General features: G+C 38.1%; 1 long non-coding RNA gene across 1 annotated transcript in view; it reads right to left on the bottom strand.

Annotated features, from left to right (window-relative positions):
* Nucleotides 1–20377, bottom strand: part of LOC125701226 (uncharacterized) — an 89207-nt gene extending 68830 nt beyond the window's left edge. The window contains exon 1 of the long non-coding RNA XR_007380174.1: nt 20272–20377. This is a non-coding gene — a long non-coding RNA (uncharacterized LOC125701226). The remainder of the gene's footprint in view (nt 1–20271) is intronic.
* Between the last annotated feature and the right edge of the window lie 3363 nt (nt 20378–23740).

A 23740-nucleotide genomic window follows, 5' to 3' on the forward strand; every position in this document is an offset into this window, starting at 1 on the left:
CTGCAGAATAAGAAGTATTATTTATACGTTTGTAAGATTCTGAATTCATCTTTTTTCATGCCTGAAGAGGTCTGACACCTGATTAGACAGAATCAGACGATGCTGTCAGACAGACTTCACTCCAAGTGCTGTGAAAGTGCCTCAGCTGAAAGTTCTAAGATCTCAGGGGTGCTGCACTTCTGAGATGAGCTGTGATGTTAATGAAAGGTTAATTGTATGTACTGCAGTTCAAAGAATGCGTTCTCCACAGTGCACCCGTGAACATGGAGTACTGGCTGCTATCACAGCCAGAGACCTAGAAATGTAGAAGCTGAATGCAAGAACCTAACATATATTACACTATTTACTATATTTCAAAGTCTTGAACTGTTAAAGTTTCAGAAAATGCATGCTAATTCTATCTTGGTTATTTTTCAACACAAGGCATAAATTGACTTATGCCAGAAAATATTTTTTGGTTTTATCTTAATAAGGTGAATTCTTATACTTCCTCACATTTAAATGGAATTTATGCCTATTTATATTTGTTTGCCTATAAAGTTAAAAGAATAACAACCTTTTGTTAAATGAACTACAATGCTAATAAAAAAAAAAACATACTGCCTAGAGAATTCACCAATGACATGAAACAGGCATAGCTCTAACAATGCCAAGGTCAGCTTCTTCACTAAACTGCTGATTTAGGGTCCTGCTGACCTTAGTTCACCCTGCCATGAAATATAGTTAAAACTATATATAAAGAAAAAGCTGGAAATATTCTCATGTTCTTCTTCACATCTGACTTGTGTCTCATCAAACATACTACGTAGCTGTGTCTGAATATCTGGAATAACATATGATCAGCTCTCTGGTATAACAGGGACCTGTTATATTCGTATGAAAACAAAACAACCTTTTCAAAACCTACCACAAATATAATACAAATTGGTACAGAGCTTTCATTGCTTCTTGCTACTTTTAATGGAAGCTCTATTCTTTCACAGTGCCCTACTTGTGAGCTAGGTCTTCACATCATTGATATGGTCTGAATACATGACTCCTGAAATCGCACCATATTTTGTTCCAGGATTTTCTGTCAGAGTAATATCTCATTTCTGGACAAACATGTACGTATCCAGTTGATGCAAGAGATGTAAATAAAAAATTGCATACTGTATAGATTCTACTGTAACTGTTCTATGAACCAAGGTTTTCAGTAATATTATTACAGCTTTAGAACTGGAAATTTAATTTGACAAGTAATTTCATTTTACTTCAGTATTTAAGAATCTAGGAATACATCAAGCCATGTTCTTGTTCCCAATATTCACGTTATGACCTATTTGGAAGTGCAGAGAAAAATTAGTATGCATTCACCTTCACTATTGTGTGAAAGACTCCAGCTTGCACTTAAAGAACATTGTTAAAGATTTCTGCAAATTGAATTGCAGTAATTCTTAGTTGCAAAACGTGGATTTTAATGTTTCTCGCTGAAGACCTGCTCTCAGTATTAGCATTATGTTCTCCTTTAACAGATAAGTCATTGCTGCTTTCAGCGCATTGTTAATTTTCAGATGCATGGACTGAGATGAAGCTGAGTTTCTCAAACAGAAATCTTAGACTAAGAAAACTAAGGGGAAAAACAGCTTTGTTTTCTCCCACAGCAATACCAAATTTTAAGGAATGCAATTCACTCAAAGCCACTTTCTTCGCAGGAAACCTGAGTTTTAGGAAGAAAAAATTAGCTGAAAAATTTAGCAGAAAAATCATGCTGCAGCATGTGATGTCAGGTGGCATCAGCCCTGCTTTGTTTGATGTCACAATTCACCAGGAGTGACACAATCCAAAGTGACTTTGCACAATACTAGGTGTCAGCTAAAAAACCTGAAATGAATTACTTTTACCAAAACTACAGCTTAAGCAAATGCACAATTAAGAGCAAAAATTTACTTCCTTGGGATGAAAAATAGAAGAAATAATATGGCTAAGATGTTCAAAACTGAACAATAGCCACATGCACAGGGATTTTATTATATCTGTGTAATGTACACATACACTCCAGGGCAACATTCACACATACCTGTTACCTATAGCTGCCTTTGTACACACAAAGCCAAGGAAAATCTAATGCAGTGAAAGCAGAGTTGACTTCTGACAATACACACGTGCATTCTTGCCTTCTTAAATTGACCAAAAGTTGCTTCTTCAGGTGGGGCTGAGATCAAATATCAACTCAAATGATTCCCTTGTTAAAGAAGTTCCTATACACTCCATACACAAAGGCTACTTGGAATTTCCTCAATACAGGCTTCATGTTCACCAATTTTAGAAACAGAAAGCTTAGTTTCCTCTTATCTCTTTGTCCTACTGATTGTACTTTCATAAAAGCAATAGACATAACAGAGAAGAATATGGTTCACAGGAGCGCTATTCAGACAAAATAGCAAGTCACACACACCTAGTTTAAAAGTTAATTGATGTATTATAACACTACCCAAATATTTCTATCCTTTCATTTTTCCTCATGCAAAGAGTCAGTATTGAAGTTCTTTGTGTCCTGCCTCCACCTCAACTCACAAGTTCTCCAATTATAAAAAAAAACTCAATGGAAAGAAAATTCAAAGTTAATGTATTAACACAGACTGTGATTTCATTGCAGATAGGTGTAACAGGCTTCAGGTCAAATGTGGAGATGAACTGTGCTTGACATATTTCGGGGACATTCTTCCACATCTGAATTGCAGAATGTGCTCTGTGCCAACTTAATTCAGTTGATAATAGAGGCTTCATACTGACCACGACACATTTTACATGTACAAGCTTTTAAGCACAATGGGATTTCCTTCGTAAAGCAGATTTCGAGTAACAACGATTGGCTGATCACAGAGTACAGCACTATAAAAGGTTGCAATCTTAAGTGTTACCTTTAGTTTCTTGGGTGGGGAAAAAAAAAAAAAAAGCAAATTTTACATTCTAATAGATCTTGTGGAATCATTATTTAAACAATAAAATTTTCTCCATGCTGCTGAGATACATAGTACATTCGGGTCTGCCAGATTTTTGCAGATAAACTCTATACATAGACATACATGAAACAATTGTATTTTCTGTAGTCTATCTGGACTCTGCAGAAAACTCCCCACAGCGTCTAGAAATACTACTTGCTTTAACACCTCAAGTGCCAATCATAATCTACACTTCTGTAATTAGCCATCAATGCTTTCCCTTCATAAGAAAACAAGAAAGCATTTTCCTGTATATCACCTTAAAAAGAAGGCATTTAATTCTACAGAATCATATGCCTTTTAAATTGCTATCCCTAACTTTACTCCCACCTATAAATCAAAAACCAGAAAATGTACCAATATTTTATGCACTGCACTGTAAAAAATTTAAAATCAGATTAGAAAACATGGTTGCCATGGCACCTGAGAACTACACTTTCATGCAAAGCGATTTAACAGACGTGAAAGAATTGAACCTTACAGCAGGCATGGTATAATTTTTAGATAAACTTAAGAACCTGTAACGAGATTTCCAGTTCTATCTGATGGCTAGACAGCTTCTTGCTCTGTATCTCAGGGAGTTGCCTCTCTGTGTCCATAAATGCTTCAATCTCTCTTTAAGGGTTGAGATGTTTCAGGGGGAAAATCTGGACATTATTCAAGTCAATGGAGGCTTCGCCACTGATTTCGAACACGACAAGGTTTTCCCTTGGCTCTTTGAAGATGGATGACAAAGGGAAGTATTTAGGGAGAACAACTATCTCAAGCCAGGCAGGTCAGGTGGAACTGCAACATGGCACTGCATCCTGGCTCACAGAAAATGCTCTTATTTTTACAAAAGCTGCTTTTTGGGATCTCCTGAACAAAACGTAAGGGAGAAAATTTCACTGATAAGTTGAGGTTAATTTCTATTCCATGCTACAGCTGTGGGTGTTGTACACTGTATTTTCTTCTCCCAGGGGAATCACTAAAGAGAAAGAAGAACAGAAACTCCAAGAATACCTGGGCAAATATAGGGACTGAAAAACATCAGTTTTGCGTAAAGTTTTGTGACAAAAAAAAAAAAAAAAAGCACTAAATTTTATCTTGTTCCTACAGAAACACTGCAGGAGAGAGCTTCTGACATCACTGCAACGTGATTCACAGTGACATCTGAGTCGCTCAGGAAAAAAATCTGCTCATCTGACAACTAAGAACCACCTTGAGAGACTATTAACTTAGTCTTCACAAGTCTGGGCTAGGTTCTGAAATTGCTTAACACCTACTATTTTCCGTTCTGGCAACTGAATTACAGGTCAGGAGAGCAAGCTAGTCATTTCCCAACCCCCCCCCCCCCCCCCTTTTTTTTTTTTAACCAATCAAAAGACCATAATTTCAATGCTTTTTAAAACTTAGTCACTTTAGCATGACTAAATATCAGTAAGCTTTTTTTCCCCAAAAAGTCCTGTTCCCAGCAGTTCATCCTGTGCCATTTATATATCCCAGGCTGTGAACACATTAATAGCAATAATTGAACATGGACACAAGGTCTGTGTGCTCACCCAGGAGGAGGAGATGTGGGCAACATGCAGGTAGAAAGAAAGCAAATTGGCAACAGCTTCCTTCAGTGCTTCAGTGAGGTTATTTACTCAGAAAGAACCACTCCTAAACAGACTTCTGATCATGTCAGCACTACAGAAGTTTTCATACGCAAAAAGAATTTCAGAAGTAAGCAAGCCAACAAACAGGGCATCTGCCCCACTCAGGCAGCTTGATTGCTGCTATTCTGCAATCCAATGGGGGTGCTGAAGAGGAGAAAAGATGAAGGAGCCCTTTGTAGATGCTTGGACTGACACAGCACATGTGCACACGTATCAAGTAACACCTTTCACTTCTGATCCTTTGCTGTTGGGGTTTAGTTTGGAAGCAATTATCTCACTTCATAACAGAGGAATACCAGCGGTTTAAGCAAGGCTTTTGTGTGTAGCTACAGCTCCTTTAAAAATAGCATTGGAACAGGCGGGAGGGAAAAAAAAAAAATCATGAGAGTCCCACTCCCTCAGTGAATCACTGAATTTTGCCAAGGAGAATCAGGTACTGCATGTGGACAGCAGCATAGTATGCTGCACCAAGTATGTCCACATGTGAACTGTTGAGAAAGCACCCTGCCACAAAGCCAGAAGAGCTGCACTCTGCACTGCACCTCCATATACAGGCACATCCCACTGAGCCACCTTCTGCCCATCACTACCCTTCCTCTCAGGGAGGCAAAAGGGGAGGAAGAGGGATAATCACCCACAGCACCCAGAAGCTGGGGTGCACTGGGGTTCTTTAGAGCAACCCTGCGCAGAAAATCTCCCTAATGCTAACACTGCCTGCTACAATCAGAATGCGTGCTCAAAGAAAATAAGCTCAGTGCAATGGCAGTGCTTTGCATGCTGTATCTGTCAGACAGAAGGAGCAAAGACATACTCCTGATTAAGACGACACAAACTTTACATTTTTAGTTTGTTTCCAGGTTGCAAAGAAAGCAGAGTGACCATCGCCATCTGGTGTCTGTCCCTGCAAATTCAGGGGAAAGATATGGGAGGAGAACCCAGTGCTGAGGGGGGAAGGGGGGGTGGGACGGGGTCTTCCCCTTCCTGGTTCTTTCCTAACACTTTTCCTAGCTCCCATCTCCACCTGTTTGCTGTGCCTGCAGTTAAAAGACCCCACAGCTTCTGCCTGCCAGGAGCTGAGGTCCTGAGCCTCTTCCTGGCAATGCAAAATTGAGGGGCTGCTCCAGTTCTGCGCACAAATTCTGATGGGACGTGGAAGAGGAGATGAGCTTGTCATAGGTATCTGCTGCAGTGCCTTGTTTGCAGGCAGGACAGGAGGTTATCCGAGGTGTGAGTGCTTTTCATCTCCCACAGGAGAGAAAAAAAAAAAACCAAACTGTTATTAAAGTCTTATTTAAGAATTGAACCGGAGATGAAACAAAGAGTTTCTCGAATCCCTCAGAGCAGCTGAGATGCTATTTAGACTGTACTTTAAGGGATACCTATTTTAACTTTTTTTTTTTTTTAAGCAGGTTTGCAGTAACAGCCTTTTCTAGAAATGAAACATTTGGGGACAGTGGAACTGCAGTAATATCAAACATTTTTCTTTACTAACCTTCGAAGTGCTGATTTTGGCAGTACATAACTTATGTTTGTAGCAGACAGGAGAGTAAATCTGACAAATCACCAACAACTAAATGATTTTCTTTGCAGCCCATGCATTGTCTTTATACTAAAGCATCAATCTGTTTCATACAAGTCTTTGTTGCTCATACAGATGATAATAAGGCTCAATCTTGCATTTCTGGCTCTAATTAGTAAGGCTACAAAAGTAAAATACTTAATTTTTAGGGAGAAGACAACAAATGCTTCAAATTCTACTCTTCTTTTCCTTGTTGCCACTCAGCCCACTCAGAGAAGTTATATAAGGTTCAGACTGTTTAATTCTATTTTGAAGAATACATTCAATAGCACTTAAGAAGTGATACCATTAGCTATTCACTTTATCCAATACATTTCTTATTAATAGCAATCTATCATAGAACAAAATGATTATTAATATCTAAGCAATAAGAGCTTTAGAATAGATGAACTGACACACTTGACTAACCTTGAAACCTGCTTTATAGATTAAAAATGCTTTTTCACCATGAACACTTCAGTAACATCACTTTCCTTATACTCCTCCTATCTGAATTGTCTTTTCTATTTTCCTCTCAGACACTTGAATCTATTCAGACAAATTAAATCACTCTGAAAGCACTGAATGCACACCTGAACACTAGTTTCCCTACATTTAGGTCTTTGGCAGTGGGCTTGTACACTTGTACACTGGGGGTTCTCAAATCTTCAGCAACAACTATGCAAAAAAAAATCAAGCCTCATATGGACATTTAGAAGTTACACGTTTATGTGGGTGGCACATTAAAAAAAAAAATTCTCCTAGAGAAATTTGCTATTGATTTACCTAATCCAAATTATACTCTTGAGCCCTATGTTTAAAATTGAATAATTTAGATTAAGTTACATTGTGATAGACTGTTGTCTTAGCAATATACAGGATGGATTGTGATAAGAGTATATTAGAATGAAAAACTTTGATTTCCCACAACAACTGTTTTACTTTGAGAAAACAGAAAAAAAGGGGAAAAAGTAAAACAAGAAAATTTTCCACAAGATATTGCCAGAAGCTTATAATTGACAGGGCAAGGAAAGAAATCATAAAGTGAGGATAAAAAGAACAAGAAATAACAACACACAAGCAACTATAAGAGGAAACAAGTGGGGAATAAAGATGACAAAGTAGAAAATAAATTATTTACACATAAACAAACAGTAAGCAGCCGAAATTACATGACAATTCAACATATAAAATAGTATTTGAAATAACAAACAATGTGCGTAAAACCATTCGAAGTCCAAACAAATGAGAAATGAACAAAACAAAATTCAATAGCATTAGAACGATTAAAATTAATATACAACAACTTATTTTTATTGACTTGAAAACCTCAAGCAAACAGTACAGTTTGTGGTGTTGCAGGAGCTGCACAGTAGGTTGTTTTTGTTTTTTTTTTTGCTTGTAAGGAAGGCCTTCAAATTTGTTAATTTATCTCATCAGAAAAACAAACAGTTTTGTCTGTGATGAGGACAAAAGCCTTTGATGTTGGGAACCTGGGCAGACAGCACTGGTGTTCAGGAGCCAGCATGCAGATTTGCAGAAGGGTTTGAGTGTTTTCTTCAGGTAACTGCTATATTAGTCACAAAGGACTAAATTTCCTTCCTACATGAAGTGGAAGAACAGGAAAGAGGCCTTTTCCACTACACAACCAATTGATGAGTGTGTTTCTGCAATTACCATTGTTTTGCCTCCACCAGGCTGGGGAGGAATAACTAAAAGCAATAGATCCAGGAAGCCTTCAATCTGACATTTTTTCCTCACTGCTGGTCTCCTACCTATTCCTACTCTTACTTCCAAGCTCTGATAGATACTGGAATGTAAGAGAAAAGCATAAGGCATTTCTGTGCATTAAGACAAGTAAACCCTGTTCTGCCCCTTTCCTCCATGTAACAGACACACATCTTGTCCAGAAGAAACAGAAGACTTTGGCCATCACAAGAGGTTATAGGATGAAGTTCTGAGAACTCTTTCTTTGACATAAAAGGGAAAAAAATAAATCATACAAGCCAGAGTTTATGCTTAAAAGCTGCAGTTCTTCACATATTCTTATTTTAAAGAGTGAAATTATTCCCTCCTCTTCAGAGATCTACGTTCTGTCCTAGGAAAAAAAAAAAAAGTCTCTATTTTACACTAAGCCCTAGCTTATTTGCAGGTCCATGTAGACAGCTGATTCCTGGCACTATCTGGCCAAACAATGACTAATTGTTACTGACTTCCCAGATGGTCATTCTAATAACTGGAGAAGGGCAACTAACCTAGCAATCAGGTTTCATTTAGTTGAAGACAGCACAACAGCTGTCTTTTCTTGCCTACACAGTCATGCAGAGCTTTCTGTTGTTCCAGTACTCTCTTGAGCATGCAACAAATGGAGCTCCAATGAGGCGGAAAGTCCTGCTTAGATGACATTTTACTGAGTTCTCATTCCCTTCTCCGTCAACTTTGCTCTGCATTTTTGTTCAGTGCAGCTGCAGAGCAGAAACTGGCCTCAACATGCATTGCCTCCTGCCTATGCAAAGCATTGAGTTCAAAGGCAAGCATCTTGTGAGATGGGACCCAAAAAAAATGACAGAGAAAGCAGCGAAAGAGCCTCTGCAAACAAATGACAATTCAGCTCAGTGAGTTTGCACCCAACATGGGATGCATGAGTCAGTTCCCAAAACTGAAGGACGTGACAGCAGCCATAACAGAAAGCTAGCATAAGGCCTTGGTGAAATAGTCAAGAAGCATCTTAGATGTAATGAGTAACAAAGTCAAGATTCAAACTCCATCAGCCTCACAGAAGTGATTACATGAAATTTAAAATTACTTGCTCAAACAAACCTTATTTTTCTTTCTTCTCTGCCCTCCTACAAAACAGCCTTTCAAAATCTACTCCCAGGTTGTTATTTATCTTAAAGGAGATAAAGATAATTCCATTGTGAGTCACTGCAGTTATTTTGGATCCATCATCAGCCAAGCCCACATGTGAAGTTGAGGTCCTTCCTCTATGCTGGCATTTCCTGGATACTCACACATCTCTGCTGCCTCCCGCTGTTAACTTCATGTTCTCTGTTCCCCCCTCAATGTGCAAATATGCTAAACAGCTAAATTGCTGCTTACTTAACTTGAGATATCAACTTAAAACATAAGAGATTTTTAACTAAGCATGAAATTCTGTTGATTCTTCTAAACGATATCCATCAGGCCAGAAAAACTCAACAGCTAATCCAATTAGCTGGCATCTATCACAATGCATTGACAGCAACTAAAAAGGTATTCAGTTTGTCTGCTGCTGCAGTTCCTCTGGCTATCCTCTGTCACTGCATCATAACTTGATCAGAGAATATGTGAGACAGCAGCTCACCACAGTCTTCCAGTTTTCATGTTAATGCACACTTAGGCCCTGTGTTGCATTTTGTGCTGCCTTAAAAAGCTTAGGAAAACAAAAGCCTCTGCACACTGCATTTATTTATAATTTTTAGAAGTATTTCTTTGCTTATTTCTTTTTCTTTAGGTTGTGACCCATCAAAACAATTAAGTCTTGTTAAAAAAAATGTATAGAAGACAATGCTGCCAAGTTGAGAAGAGATTAAAAAAAAAATCTTGATTCCCTCAAAACAGAGGCTGTGCCAAAAAGCGGACAACTGAGAACCAGGGGCTGCTTCAAGGAGGAGACAGATGAAAGACCAAATGGGGAGAAATGTAAAAGCTTACAGTAAAAGAGAGCTCTGATGCTCATTGAAATCATTCTGCCAGAAAGGCAGAGATAGCTCAAATGGGTAAGTTTTCTTGAAGAATATTAAAGCAATGGAAAAAAGAAAAAAAAAGAGTTCATAACTTTAAAAGCAGAAACACTTCTGCCTCAAAGGCCAAAAAAGTCAGAGGAACCATAGAGGTAGAGTGAGTCTGGCACACACTCTGGTACAAACCCTGAAAACTGCAATGATATTCCTTTGAGCTGCTTTGTCCACAGAAGAATTAGCACAGTCGTCTGTGTCTTTACACTTAAGCAGATAATTATAGATACCCTAAATGTATACTTCAGAAAGTTAGGGTCCCTAAGTTCCCGATTGAATACAGCCTATCCAAATCCTGATCTCAGAGTTATCAGCTACTGATCCTCGCATGACCATGGGTGAAGAATCTGCTCTCCATTATGGAGCTTTAGCGTATGCCATCTCTTTCCTTAGCCCGTCAGACAACACAGTTTGCTCTCATACTAGCTGAAGAGGCACTGTGTGTAGCAAGAGACACAAGCTACACATTTCTGAGAGCTGAGGAGCTTGCTTGCAGTTCTAAAACCACATGCAGTCAGCACAGCCTTGCACTGCAGCTGGAAAGCCGGGCCCAGGATCAGCAGTGCTGGCAAACAATCCAACACTGGCTGCCTTCCTCCTCAGATTACCCTGCAAGTCCTGCAACAGGAGAGTTTCCCAACCAATCACATAACTCAGCTCCACCACTGGAAACTATCTCCTGTAGCAAGTCTCCTGTGACTTACCCTACATTAGCCATTTACAGAACAATTACAGCAGTAAATGCTACAAATAGCTAATGCCAGCACAGCTTCCTCTTTGCTTCTTTCCCTCCTGAAAAATGTCAGAGCAGAGAAGTCAAGACCCGTAATGTACAATGTTTCAGAGAACTTCCTTCCCTGTAGTTTTTAATTGCAATCATGCTGCAAATAAGCAAATGGCATTATGATTTGTTTTTGAAATCCTTTCACTGTGAAATACTATTATCCCTGAATACCAAGAGACAAATTTACAAAAAAGCTGCATGTGTATCTGAAGGGCAATTGATTACTCTGAATTTTCAAATGAAGTCATAATCATTATTCTGGCTGGTAAATCACTTTCCAGCTAGATACAATTTCCTCAGATGTGTCATATCAGATGGCCTGAATGATTAATTTTCAACTGTTTTTAGAAGCCGGATGGCTTTTATGCATGCCTTTTATGTAATGCATTTCCTATGAAACTACGCAGGTAAATAACACTCATGAGAGTGGTGATATCCTAAAGTTTTTGAAACTTGAAATTATTTCACACCTTCCCTGCAATGATCCAGAAGTACAAATAGCCTCAGCGAGCTTTTAGCCCAGTTCTGCTAAAAAAAAAATAAAAATAAAAATTAAAAAAAAAAAAAAAAAAAAAAAAAATCACACTAATCAGTACATTCCTTTCTGTTTAGCAACTGTAAATGTAATTGGTGGTAAATTGCTGAATTTGGGACTGAAGAGTGTTTCAGTTAAAGCTGCATTGCCACGTGTACCTCAGGTTGGGGGAACACAATCCAGGGATTGCATCAGGACTGAACAGAATATACTGATAGTGCCAAGAGCTTGAACAATTACCATGGGAACGCAAAAATCCAGCATCTCTATAGTGTAGGCATAGAAAGGGCACTTAGCACACTGTAGTAAATGGCTGTACTTAGGGAAACAGTTAATGCCCAATAAATATTTATTTCTTTAAAAACATCTCCAAGCAGGAGCCTAAATCACGCCAAACATCTCTGGATCTGAATATGAACATAACCTAATAAAGTGTTTTTATTTTTAAATTATACATTGCTTTCAGGATTTTTGAATACATCAAAAATTCTCTTTGTTAGCTTGGATTAATATTTTAAAGCTGAAAAATATGACAAGAAGACAAAAGAAGTATTGTAGCAGATTAAACTAAAAACACCCTTGCCACATTAAAATAGCTTTTAGAAATAAAGGGACAGCTGCTCAAGAGGATGAAAAGAAGTTGGAATCAATGAAACAACTACATGATGTCTTGATAGCCTGATGTATACACCCCAATGCTGCAGATCTCACTTTGTACAATATTTATGTTTGTTTCTTCTTTAACATTAACTGTGTTATTATTCATTTGCATTTATGAGTCAGCTTCAAAACAGCTCTCAAACCCCCTCCACATCTGAGTTTTGCCTCTAACCATGATAGAAAAACAACACCTGTGTCCTGCAAAGGAACAGAATGTTCTTTCAGAATATACACTAATGAGAGGTCAGACCACTTCTAAAAAATATATACTTTTTTTTTTTTTTTTTTTGAAGAAGAGAGATCTGAGCTTTTGTTTTCCAATTTTTCTTCCACAGTAAAAGAAACCTTTAGATATTCCTCAAGCTCCTTTGTGAAAGTAAGATAGTATTTTATCCTGAGATGGCATTTGATTGCCCAAGGGAATCCCAGCACTCAAGCTGAGGACAGATCATGGTACAGAGGCCACAACTCCATTAAAAGCTAGCACACAGGCAGTACAACTACGAGCCATTGAATAAAATTAACATTTTCTGAGACACAGGTGGAACACAAATCATGTTTTTTCCAGCTAGCTACATAACTGTATTGGTTTTAAACCTAACATCCATCAGTGCAACTTTCCCAAAGCAAGTACCATTCTTGCTCTATATCCTATGCTCATCATTTGTGCGACCATCAAAGTCTCACTTGGACAAAGAGAAAACTTGAGAAGACAATGGCTGCGACCCCCAGCCCATTCCAAATGACAGGGAAGACACTTTCTCAGCGGCATCCCGCAACTCACCAGAACTCACAAACAGCTCTGACCTCCATCACACAAAGCATTCAACAAGCAGCCCTGATAGGTCTGCAGGATAAAGATGTTTACTCCTGTACGCATTGCGTCTCAGTCACTGACTACCTCTCTGTAGGAGAATATTAAGACTGCAAGCTGCTAGCATTGCTACTAAGCCTCCTCAGCACATGGAATTACTATTCCTATGATTCAGTTCTCAGTGGATTTTTCCGTGGCAAAAAGGGAACTGCCCATCAGAGCACTCACACTACAAGCCAGCTGTATCCTCTCTCTGCATGCAGGTGCCTGGGAAGGCACAGCACTGCCTCTGTGCACATTCCGCACTACAGCTCAGCAGTATGTTTGGAAGAGAAGTATGACAGTGCATTAATGATTTTAACATTTGAAAATAGTTAAGGACCTCAGCTTCATGTCTTTCTGTACAGTAAGATAAGACATTTTTAAAACTACTGGCTTTTATATATTCCCAGTAATCCATATTTTATTCAAGCAGTACAGGTGTATTGGCCTATATCCTTTAATTCATAGTAAATGGGATTCTATTCTGTCTCTGCAAACTAGAATTTCATCAGTTTACCATTCAGAAACAAAGCATTTGTCTGCTCGCAAAATTACTACTTAAAATATCGATCCATGCAGTCAGTGTTTTGCTCTGAACCTATTCATTAGCAAAGGATTAAAGTGGGCAGGAGAAAAACACAAGGAACAATACACCCCTGTGGAGCATATAAGCAGTGTGTTAGAAATTAAGCGCCACAAAAGTGAATCATAGGGTAGAACAGATCAATGGTAAAATTCAAATGAATGTAGCTGCAGCTTACAACTGATCCAGAGATTCTGATTCTCACTGCAGGGCAAGCTCAGTGCTATAAAGAAAACAAAACAAAAATGAATTTATCATACTGTTCTTCACTTTAAGCAATTGTGAATACTTGATAAGAAAAATGTATAAAGTTGAAAAATAAGATTAATAAAAAATGAATTAATAAAAAATGATTTTTCTTTGCTTTTTGCCTTCTCGCTCACACTGAAGCAATGCTCTACAAGTTATTAGCCCAATACGAAACAAGAAAAGTTTTCAGGAGAAATCTCTAGAGGAGTCCTGGAGGCAGGAAAAACAAGCAAACAAAAAACAATTAAAAAATAGAAAACATCTAATTTCTTTCCTTGTACCTTGCTGGTCCTGCCTGCATACATTCTGCCTCATACAGCAGCTAGTAGGACCTACATTTCATTATTACCTCCCTGAGTAAGCAATAAGTCTATATGCTATTAGTTGGCCCATTCATTAAATTCACATCTCTCCAATTTGGAGGCAAGAATATTGTATCAAACACTGTAAAATCAATTAAATAAAATAGACCAAGCCCTCAGATACTCCCTATCACATGGAAGAACAGCTGAGGATTACACAAACACACCCAGAGGCTGAGGCTCGCAGGTACCTTGTAGGTCATCTCATCCCAGCCCTGCTCAAGTGGGAGCAGCTAGCAGGGCCCATGCCCAGTCAGGCTCCGTGCATCTCCAAGCATGGGGACTTGATGGCCTCTCTGGGCATCTGTTTCAGTGTTTGATCGGGAAATCTGAGCGGCTGACAGCCACATCAGCTTTGTGCCAATCCTGCTTTGGTCTATGGCTCGTAAGGACCATTTGGGGAATCTTCTGACATCCTGCTATGCTCCAGCCACCCTCGATTGAGCTGCTGCAAATGACAGCAACCATAAGGCTGTTTTAATTTATACCGTAGGCTAAACAGGCTACCAGCTGTCCCACAGCCTGGGAGTCATAAAGGCAGTTTAGATTCAGGTTTTCCTTTTAAAATTTTTTTTACTCCCTCAGCTAGAGATGAGGACTGACTCCACAGCCAGCTACTCTGTGTAATAATTCAGTTGTCTTTTTGGAGTCATATTAATGCTTTGAACTAGTTTCACTCAAGATCTGTCAGCAAGTGTATGCCAAAACTGGAACTATTAAACAGCTGGCTGAAATGTGCTCTTTGCCTGAAAAATTAATTCAGGGCAGATAAAAACCTCTAAAAGCCAGGCATTGCTCTGAAAATGTAGGCAACAGTTACACAGGCCTGTATGAGTTAGCAGAACTGTATAATATTAATGCAGTATGGGGCTTTTATCCACCATTTCAGTGTCACCATCCTGCCACATAGTTTTGGGAGCAATTCTTTCCTGGCTGACAGAACAACACACATGCTGCATTCACATCATGCCACGAATGGCACACAGATCTCACCCTTTCATGCCTGTGTCAGTAAGGAACAGATGATGAGCACATCAGGCCATTGGACATATTTTCTAAACAGTATTGACAGACTTATTCTCAGATTCAGCTCCTTTTCTTTGATTGTAGTAGAAACAAGCAGCAGAGATAAAACGAATCCCAGACTTTTCTGTCTGTATCTGCATTCTTCCACAGAGAGATGATAATGCATTGATTCTTTTAGGATCTTAGCCTAGCGTGATAGTTTCCACTCTAATCCCTTTTGTATCACTGTGAGAGTTGTCTGAAAGCATTTCAAAGGGATTTTCATCAAAACAAGGTAAGGAACTTTGATTGTTATTTGGTAAAAATATAAAAAAAATGGACTTTGACTATGCTCTGAGCAATTACACAAAGTGGCTCTAATATGCAAATGCTACTGCATAAATTATTTGCAAGTTCTGTACTATAGACATGAAGTAAAAATAGAAGACACTAGATGTAGGTTTAGAGCTAACAGGGACCATTGTGTCCACACGTTTTATGTCCATAAGGTCAGGAGTTACTGCTGCTCGATGTCTGCACCTCAATTTACTAGTGCTTGGGAACTCAGGGTAATGGAGATCCTGGGGCACTTTTGGTACTTCCGAATTGGTATCATCAAGTCATCAGCTAATTGTGTCATCACATCCAGTCCCATCTAATTGCATCTATGACCCTAGTTAGTAACCATGTTACATCATCCCTTTCACTGCATTAAGAAAATAAAAATGCTTAACTTCTAACCAGAACTTCTTAGGAACATCTTTATTATCAGAAATTCTCCCATGTTTTTGCTTTTTCCCCAAGATGCATATTCTTATTTAAAGATATAGGTATGATGTATACTGGAGATTATTTGTACTACTGTGCGTAACACAGTAAAGAGTTTAATTATGAATGAAAACAATTAGTGCAAGCATCTCCAAAATTTACATGAATCAGAACTCTGGACACACACTACAGATGCTCCGTTGGCTGTTATGTGACTGCAAATTAATTTCAGAAGAATACCTTAATTGTAGTCATTGAGCAAGAGACAGGAAAGAGGATAAACTAAATGAAGGGGATTGATTAGTGCATGCACCATAACATGTAGAAGCGATAAGTTTAAATAAAGCTGAAGGGAATCCCTAACAATGCTGTTACACAGTTTTGCATCCCACAGCTTTCTGAATGACTGGGATTGTCAGGGAACACCGTGTTCTGACAAGCCCACAGTCTTCAGGTTGATCCTTTAATTATGAAGGGAAATTCAAAAAAAAAAAAAAACCTCAGTGCAAATCAATTTTTTTAAATAAGACTGCAGCTTGTCCATATTAACAATATATATGCCAGCATATACTTTTAAATCTGAAAATAATATAGTAAATACATTGAAGAAAATCTCCCTGAAGTTTAAATTTCCTGTGGGCACTGTGATGTAAACATGCTTGCTCTGCATCACAAATAATGCATTCGATCATTCGAATGCACACATAATGCAACCTTGAACAAAGTTTCTTTCAGAAGGATCAGAGGAAATCGCACTGTGGGTTGCTGCTTGAAAGCATTTACAGGTGTGTTCATGTTCAGTTCCATGTGGGTGGGATACCTCTTATGGTTACCTTAAAAATTGAGCAATGTTTTTGGATGTGTCCCACTGGGAACAGATCAAATTCCTGGCCTAATGCTAGAATGCCACTGAGCAGGAAGATTTGTGTAGGAATTAAATAGCATAGCAGGAGCAGAAAATTATGAGGGAAAAAAAAAGAAAATATTTAGTAGAATAAACCTGGAGGATTACATTTCAATAATACATACCCAAGTATTATGCTGACTACCATAAAATCTTAAAATGATTATTCCTCTGAATATAGCAATCAGATATTCATATATATGCACACACACAGGGATACATAGGGATATACATATACGTATAAAGCACATAGGCATTATAGAGACACTTAACTGGGCCCCCAGAAGGGAAAGACAGAGCTGTTCTGTCAAACATATTTCATTTCTCTTGACACACATTGAATCTGATGCCCTGGTTCTTTCCACGTGGCATAGAAGTTATAAGTACAGATACAATCAGTAATGTAGCGCTTTTCCTGCTAGCCTTGAATCTAATCCTAAGGTTGCTTCTGGTTCATGTAGAGTTGGAAGATAGTAACATAAATATCCAGAAGTTAAACACGCCGTTTTTTCTGGAATTCATCACTGACGATTAACTTCGTTAGAAGATCTGACCACTTCTCCTGCCACTAAGATTTGGCAAACTAAGTTGACCTCAGACAAACCTGGACAACAGTCATCCATTATATGCTGATACAAAAGCACAGTTTCACCCTGTGATATTGTGGCAGTTGGCTCCAACTGTGGTGCATAAAATTTATTGATCAATTTGCAGAATTTTTAGAGAGAGTGATGAATCGAGCATGAAATATCTAGAGAAAACATGACAATTCCACCAATATTTTAGGTCTGCACAGAAAGATTAACAGTAGTTATGTAATATTAAGGAATAGCTTAAATATTAGATTTTAATAATAAACAGTTGAACCTCTGTGTTACAGAGAAGCTTCTTAGCAAAAGGGAAGATAAAGGGACCTTAGAGAGAATTGTGCTCAAATTTGTAATCAATCCAGCTACAAAAATCTTTTCACTTTTAAAGGTAATATGAGTCTGTTTTCTACTCTAACCATAAGAAAGAAAGAAAGAAAGAAAGAAAGAAAGAAAGAAAGAAAGAAAGAAAGAAAGAAAGAAAGAAAGAAAGAAAGAAAGAAAGAAAGAAAGAAAGAAAGAAAGAAAGAAAGAAAGAAAGAAAGAAAGAAAGAAAGAAAGAAAGAAAGAAAGAAAGAAAGAAAGAAAGAAAGAAAGAAAGAAAGAAAGAAAGAAAGAAAGAAAGAAAGAAAGAAAGAAAGAAAGAAAGAAAGAAAGAAAGAAAGAAAGAAAGAAAGAAAGAAAGAAAGAAAGAAAGAAAGAAAGAAAGAAAGAAAGAAAGAAAGAAAGAAAAGATTCTCATAAATGTTAAAACTAAAACCTTGATTGTAAATAGCAAAGTTGCATCTCCCCAGATGTTAGCGTAGCCTTGCAATATTTTTTCATGAAAGACAGATACTACTGGGACAATTACAGAGTCTGAAATCCAAAGATGTGTACAGGGAGGTGGCACATTCCATTCATTCTAACTTTATCAGTCATCACTTATCTTAGGCATTCATGCAGTCACCTCCACTGCAAACCAAAGTCTCCACGTTATAAAATAATTAGTAAATATCCTACCCAAGGAAAATTTTGCTACAGATAATTGACCCACAATCTGTAAATCTGCCAGCACACTGCTTCTGTAACAACAACAAAAAAGTTTCAGTAAGAATTGTAATGACCAGAGGTGGCCAGGGCTTTGCTGTGATGCTGTGCAACCTAAAGCTAGCACTGCTGCCACTGCCACTTTCTGAAGTGCCACACAGAAGCACTGAGAGAAGGCTGAACTCTGTGACCTATTCACAGACATACAATGGAGGTTACAGTTGCAGAAGCTCAAGATCTTGTTAAAACATGGACCAGTAGCTCCCTGGGGAATTCTTACAGCCCTGAGTGCCATATGTTGGCATTCATTTTAGATATACCTCCAAAGGGTGCGTTTCCTTTTAAAGAATCAGAATTGTAATTAGACATCACAGAGACAAAAAGAAAAAATAGATGTTTCTTTGGCAAGACTGCAATCAGTACAGAAAACCTTTGCTCTGCTGCATTGCCCAATACAAAGAAAAGGCAACTGCTGCTGCCTGTGAATTGTTGTTCCTAATCTGACTGTACTTATTGGACTAATTCATAATAGAATACTTCAACCATCTGCCACTGTATGCATGTAATGTCTTTGCTATGATGCAATTCACAACATAAAACCTGCTTACACTGAAGATTCCGTAGTAAGAACAACAGCAGCAAAATACTCACTGCTTGCTAAAGTAAACCTCATTGGATATTTCATCACACAGATTCTAAAATGTCCTTAAATTCCACACAGTTATATTTACTGGTTAAATCATCAATTACCCAGCACTAAAACTAGCAATTCTTGTTTTCACTTAATACAATATTTAACTATAATCTCTTCTTCGACATACTTCTGTAACATCTATACTGCTTTTTGTACTTGAGTTCTTCTGAATGAGATACAGACATGAAAAGACTTATATCATTATGATTTAAATGTTAACGATGTAATCTCCCCATGGCTAGAAAATTAAATTGTCACAAGCTGTTGTGCAGACTTACTGTTCTTTCAATTACTCCAAACCAAGTTTCAAATACACTTGTCATTTACTTATAAATTTCATATATATATTTAGAAGATGAATAAATATATCAGAGACAACAGACTCCTTTGTTGTACAGTCAACAGTCTCCTACACCTGCTCCCAACCTACAGAATGGCCTTTGGATTTGCCTATCAGTCTTGAGACCCTCAAAAAGCTCAGGCTCTTTGTCTCTTGCTTATTTCTTCCTCCCCCCTTCCTTGTACCCTGAGGCATCAGTTATGGTACAACACCTCCATTCCCCACTTCTTTCTGGCAGTGTCAATAGGGAACACACAGTGAAGGAGCATGGTGTCAAATTAGGCATAAGTACTTAATTCTCCCCCATGCTAAGAGAAATGGACAAGAGTAAAGAACAATTCTTTTCCCATTTTAATAGAATTTAAAATGAGCAAGTATAATAACAGCTCAAAGTGAAGGTTTACAAAAGAAACCATGGCTCATGCATCATTGTCACATGGCTGCTCTCTGTGTGCCCAGGATGCTCTCTCTGCCTTCTATATCAAACAGCCCAAAGCCTCTCCCAGGAGCTGGCTACAGCAGCACCCCCAAGCACCACACTGAAGAAATGCTGCCTGTTTCCTTTCTCTTGCCAACTACTGCATGTCATTTTTGGAATAAGATTATTTCTCTACTTCACACAGGTCATCTCAAGTGATAACTAATTCTATGTAATGCATGGAAAGTGCAGCAATGACTGCAAAGCAGCAAGGACCTAAACCACAAGTGAGATCTTGCTCAAGTGCAACAGTGTTAACTGCTTCTGTTTTTACTCACTAGAAGGTCCTTTCAACCTGGAGATATATTTCAGTACACAAGCCAGGTATCGTATCAACACAGTAATGAGTAGGCAAGTGTAACAAGATAGAAAGCGCAGCAACAACAGCATAGGAACAAGATCCCAGGCCTCAGCAACCAAAGACTTGCTCAAATGCAGCAACCACAAACAGAAAAACATAGGAAAAAAAAACTGCTCACCTTCAGAACGCCTCAGGTACACAGAGAGCTCCAGCAAAATGCCTTTGCCCCCACTGCCAACCCTTAAATGAGGTGTGGGAAGGGGTGAGTCCTGGCTCCAGCCCTTCTGGTCACTCAGGTCCGTTACACACAGCTGAGCTCCCCTAGGTTGGCCCTGCCTTCCCACCAGGTGCTCCATCCCTGCTGCAGGCTGTGACTCAGCATTTCTGCTGCCTTGTACTATAAAACAGATAAGAGAAGGAACCTCCCGTGGACCAGCCCATGAGTCTAATGTATCCAGTAAGTCTTAGTTTGCAGAAAATAAGCTTATCATTTTTGCAGGTACTGACTAGAAAGATCAAATTAAGAACTAAAAACAAACAACAAAAGCCAGTTGTGATTTAGTTTGGATTTTCAGAAGTCTTTAACCCTTTCCAGCCATTGCAGAGTTTTCTGTGAATTATATGCTGTCCTTTAAGGTGAGAAGCTGCTGCTCACAGTGACTGTATCACTTTTGTTCAGTAAAGGAGATTGTTAAACTTCGTGATTCCAAATCAACATCAAGCAAATCTATTGCAGAGGCAAGGCACAAGGCCTTGATACTATAAGTATGCTGCATCCCAAACATAAGCTCTATACATAAATGCCTGAAGTATAGAGAACAGGTTTATAGATACTCATTTGCTTATAAGAAAGTTTAGAATAGACAGTATTCAATATTTAACATCTTCCCCACTCTCTCCAAATTTACACTTAGGTTGAAGGAGTTCTTTAAATAAAATATTTATGTATGTAATGTCAAAACCACCTGCTCAGTGCAAAGGAATAAAAAATACTGAGATGTTGATCCTTAAACACATCATTATTTCTTGTTGGCTTCTTTCATGTCTCAAGTTTTGTTCTCCAGGATACCCAGAGGCTCTACCCTCTCTGTATAATGTACCACTTCTTTCTTTTGCTTTCAGAATTTGTTTCAATTGATTTTGAAGAAAAGCAAGTTTTAATGACTTCTCTTGCCCTAAAAACAGCCATTTCTTTCTGTCTTCCGTAAGACATTCTCAAAATCAAAACTCTCTCTTTAGTGGGCTTTTCTTCCTTATATTTGTGTCCCTGCTCATATCATACAAGAATTAAAGTTATTTAAATAATTTCTAATTTCTTTGTCATTCATCAACACAAAGGAACCAAACTTAAAAAAAAAAGAAAAAGAAAAAGAAAAAGAATATAGAATTTTAATACAGAATATAGAATTTTCTCTCTGTAGCACAGGCTTTGGAAACACATTCCTTCATAGTTTTGGAAAAAAGTGCTTGGGAGTAATAACCAATGAAATCATGCAGTCTAAACATTAAAAAAAAAACAACCCTCACTTAACACACACAATATGAAATAAATATCAATGTTCTGCATGTATGCTGAAATAATACAAAAAACAGGACAAGGGGAAATGGTTTTAAGTTGAGGAAGGGAAGATTTAGGTTGGATGTCAGGGGGAAGTTCTTTACTATGAGAGTGCTGAGGTTCTGGAACAGGCTGCCCACAGAGGATGTGGATGCCCCTTCCCTGGAGGTGTTCAAGGCCAGGTTGGATGGGGCCCTGGGCAGCCTGGTCTAGTATTAAATGGGGAGGTTAGTGGTCCTGCATGTGGCAGGGGGTTGGAGATTCATGATCCTTGAGGTCCCTTCCAACCCCAGGCATTCTGTGATCTTTAAGGTCCCCTCCAGGTCAAGCCGTTCTATGACAAAGTCAGCTTGAGGCAGCAATTTAACCTACCAGACATAATTCACATTAGACCTATTTCTTTTTAGGGAAGGGGAGCAGGGGGGAAAGGGGGAGATAACAGAAAGAACAAGACAGCCCGGGATATAAAACCATCCCATCCTCATTTGAGTACACTGCTAAGAATTGTATCAGATGAGAAAATACTGCTTCAAATATTTCTGTTTCCTCAATATTTTTTCCTTTGGCTTCCTCTATTTCCTTCCTCTTCTCTTTTCCACTCACACTTTCTATAGCAAAACCTTCTTTCAGTTGTGAGACAAAAGCACATTTACAGAAAAATCATGTCATATGCACATCATGGAGAGCACCTTCCAGAGAAAAGAGCCATTGCTGATCATATTTTGCTGGTCATAGCTACCATTTCCAATTTTTAAATTAGATTAGCGTATTTAACTTTTAAACTGAGGCAGAGTAACCTCCCTAGGTGCAAATGCTTAATGCTAAACATAAAAGACCCGGATAAGTATTGAGAAGATGAGGACTTAATATTCTCAGTTGATCGCATAAGCAGAATAAAGAACTCAGTGTCACCAGGATTACAGTCACTGATTAGGGATAAAATTTATGAACTACTGAACCTATGGTTTTGGTTTGTCATTTAGTCATGCTAAGGTTATTTCTATTCTGCTTAAAAAGAAATGTTAACAAAGAACTTAAAATGCTTGAACACCCATATTTTTTTGGATAGAACCTATAGCATTATGAAAGAATTAAATGTGCAGGCTGAATAAGTAAAATAGAAAAAAAAATAAAATAAATTGCTCTAGCAATATTTAAATGACGGCAAATGTAAGTTTAATATAAAACCATATTAGAACAATTGAGAATCATGAGAGCCTGATTTATTATTTATATAGCATGCTAAAAGTTATCTGTAAAGGAAATTGTGTAATATGCAGTAAATTAGACAAAGCTGCACTATAAATTGGGATTAAATCTTAAACTGGTTTTAATATTTAATATGCTATCATGACTCACATTTTCAATAACGGTTGTTCAAAGTTCAGGAAGAGGTTTGAAAGCAGCCAGATGATGATGAGTTGCAAAACCTCACCTCGTGATGATACAACTTAAATCAGGTAACTACTTAATTGACAAAACTGGACAAAACCAGCATGTCATCTGCTGAGGATCCAGTCCAAAACTCAACTGAAAGAGTGGAAAGAACTCTCATTTCATTAACTAGAACTGAGATCACAGTTACTGCAATTTATATAACTACGAGGACCAGATAAAGTGTCTTATACAGGAATAAAATAATTGCAAATTAATTCAGTTTATTTTTAATGATTGTCCCAGTGGAGTGCTGGCAAAATCCATCCTTTGAAGGATGCAAAACCCGCATGTTAAAAAACAAGAACTAGATGACTGTTTGAAATTAGGCTGTTTAGCTCTGACTTTGTTCAAGTCAAAGTTCAAGTGCCCAGCTGGATTTCAGACTACACATTTCAGTAAGAGATGTCTGGGCATGATGTGAAACAGTTACATTTTTCTGTAAGCAGGCAGGTTGCAAGACTATATGTTTCTGTATATACTAGAATACATTTCACAAGTTAAAACTTGTTTATTTATTTATGGAGATTTGCTTATGGCCATGTGGAACACTGATTCAAAAGGTTTTGATCTGCATGGCTTAGTCCAGCCTCAGACATTTATTACTTGCATTACTGTGAAAAAAGAATTGCCTCGCTTATGGTCTATGGCCCTA

The sequence above is a fragment of the Lagopus muta genome, chromosome 16 (genome assembly GCF_023343835.1).
Source record: "Lagopus muta isolate bLagMut1 chromosome 16, bLagMut1 primary, whole genome shotgun sequence".
Classification (NCBI taxonomy): Eukaryota; Metazoa; Chordata; class Aves; order Galliformes; family Phasianidae; genus Lagopus; species Lagopus muta.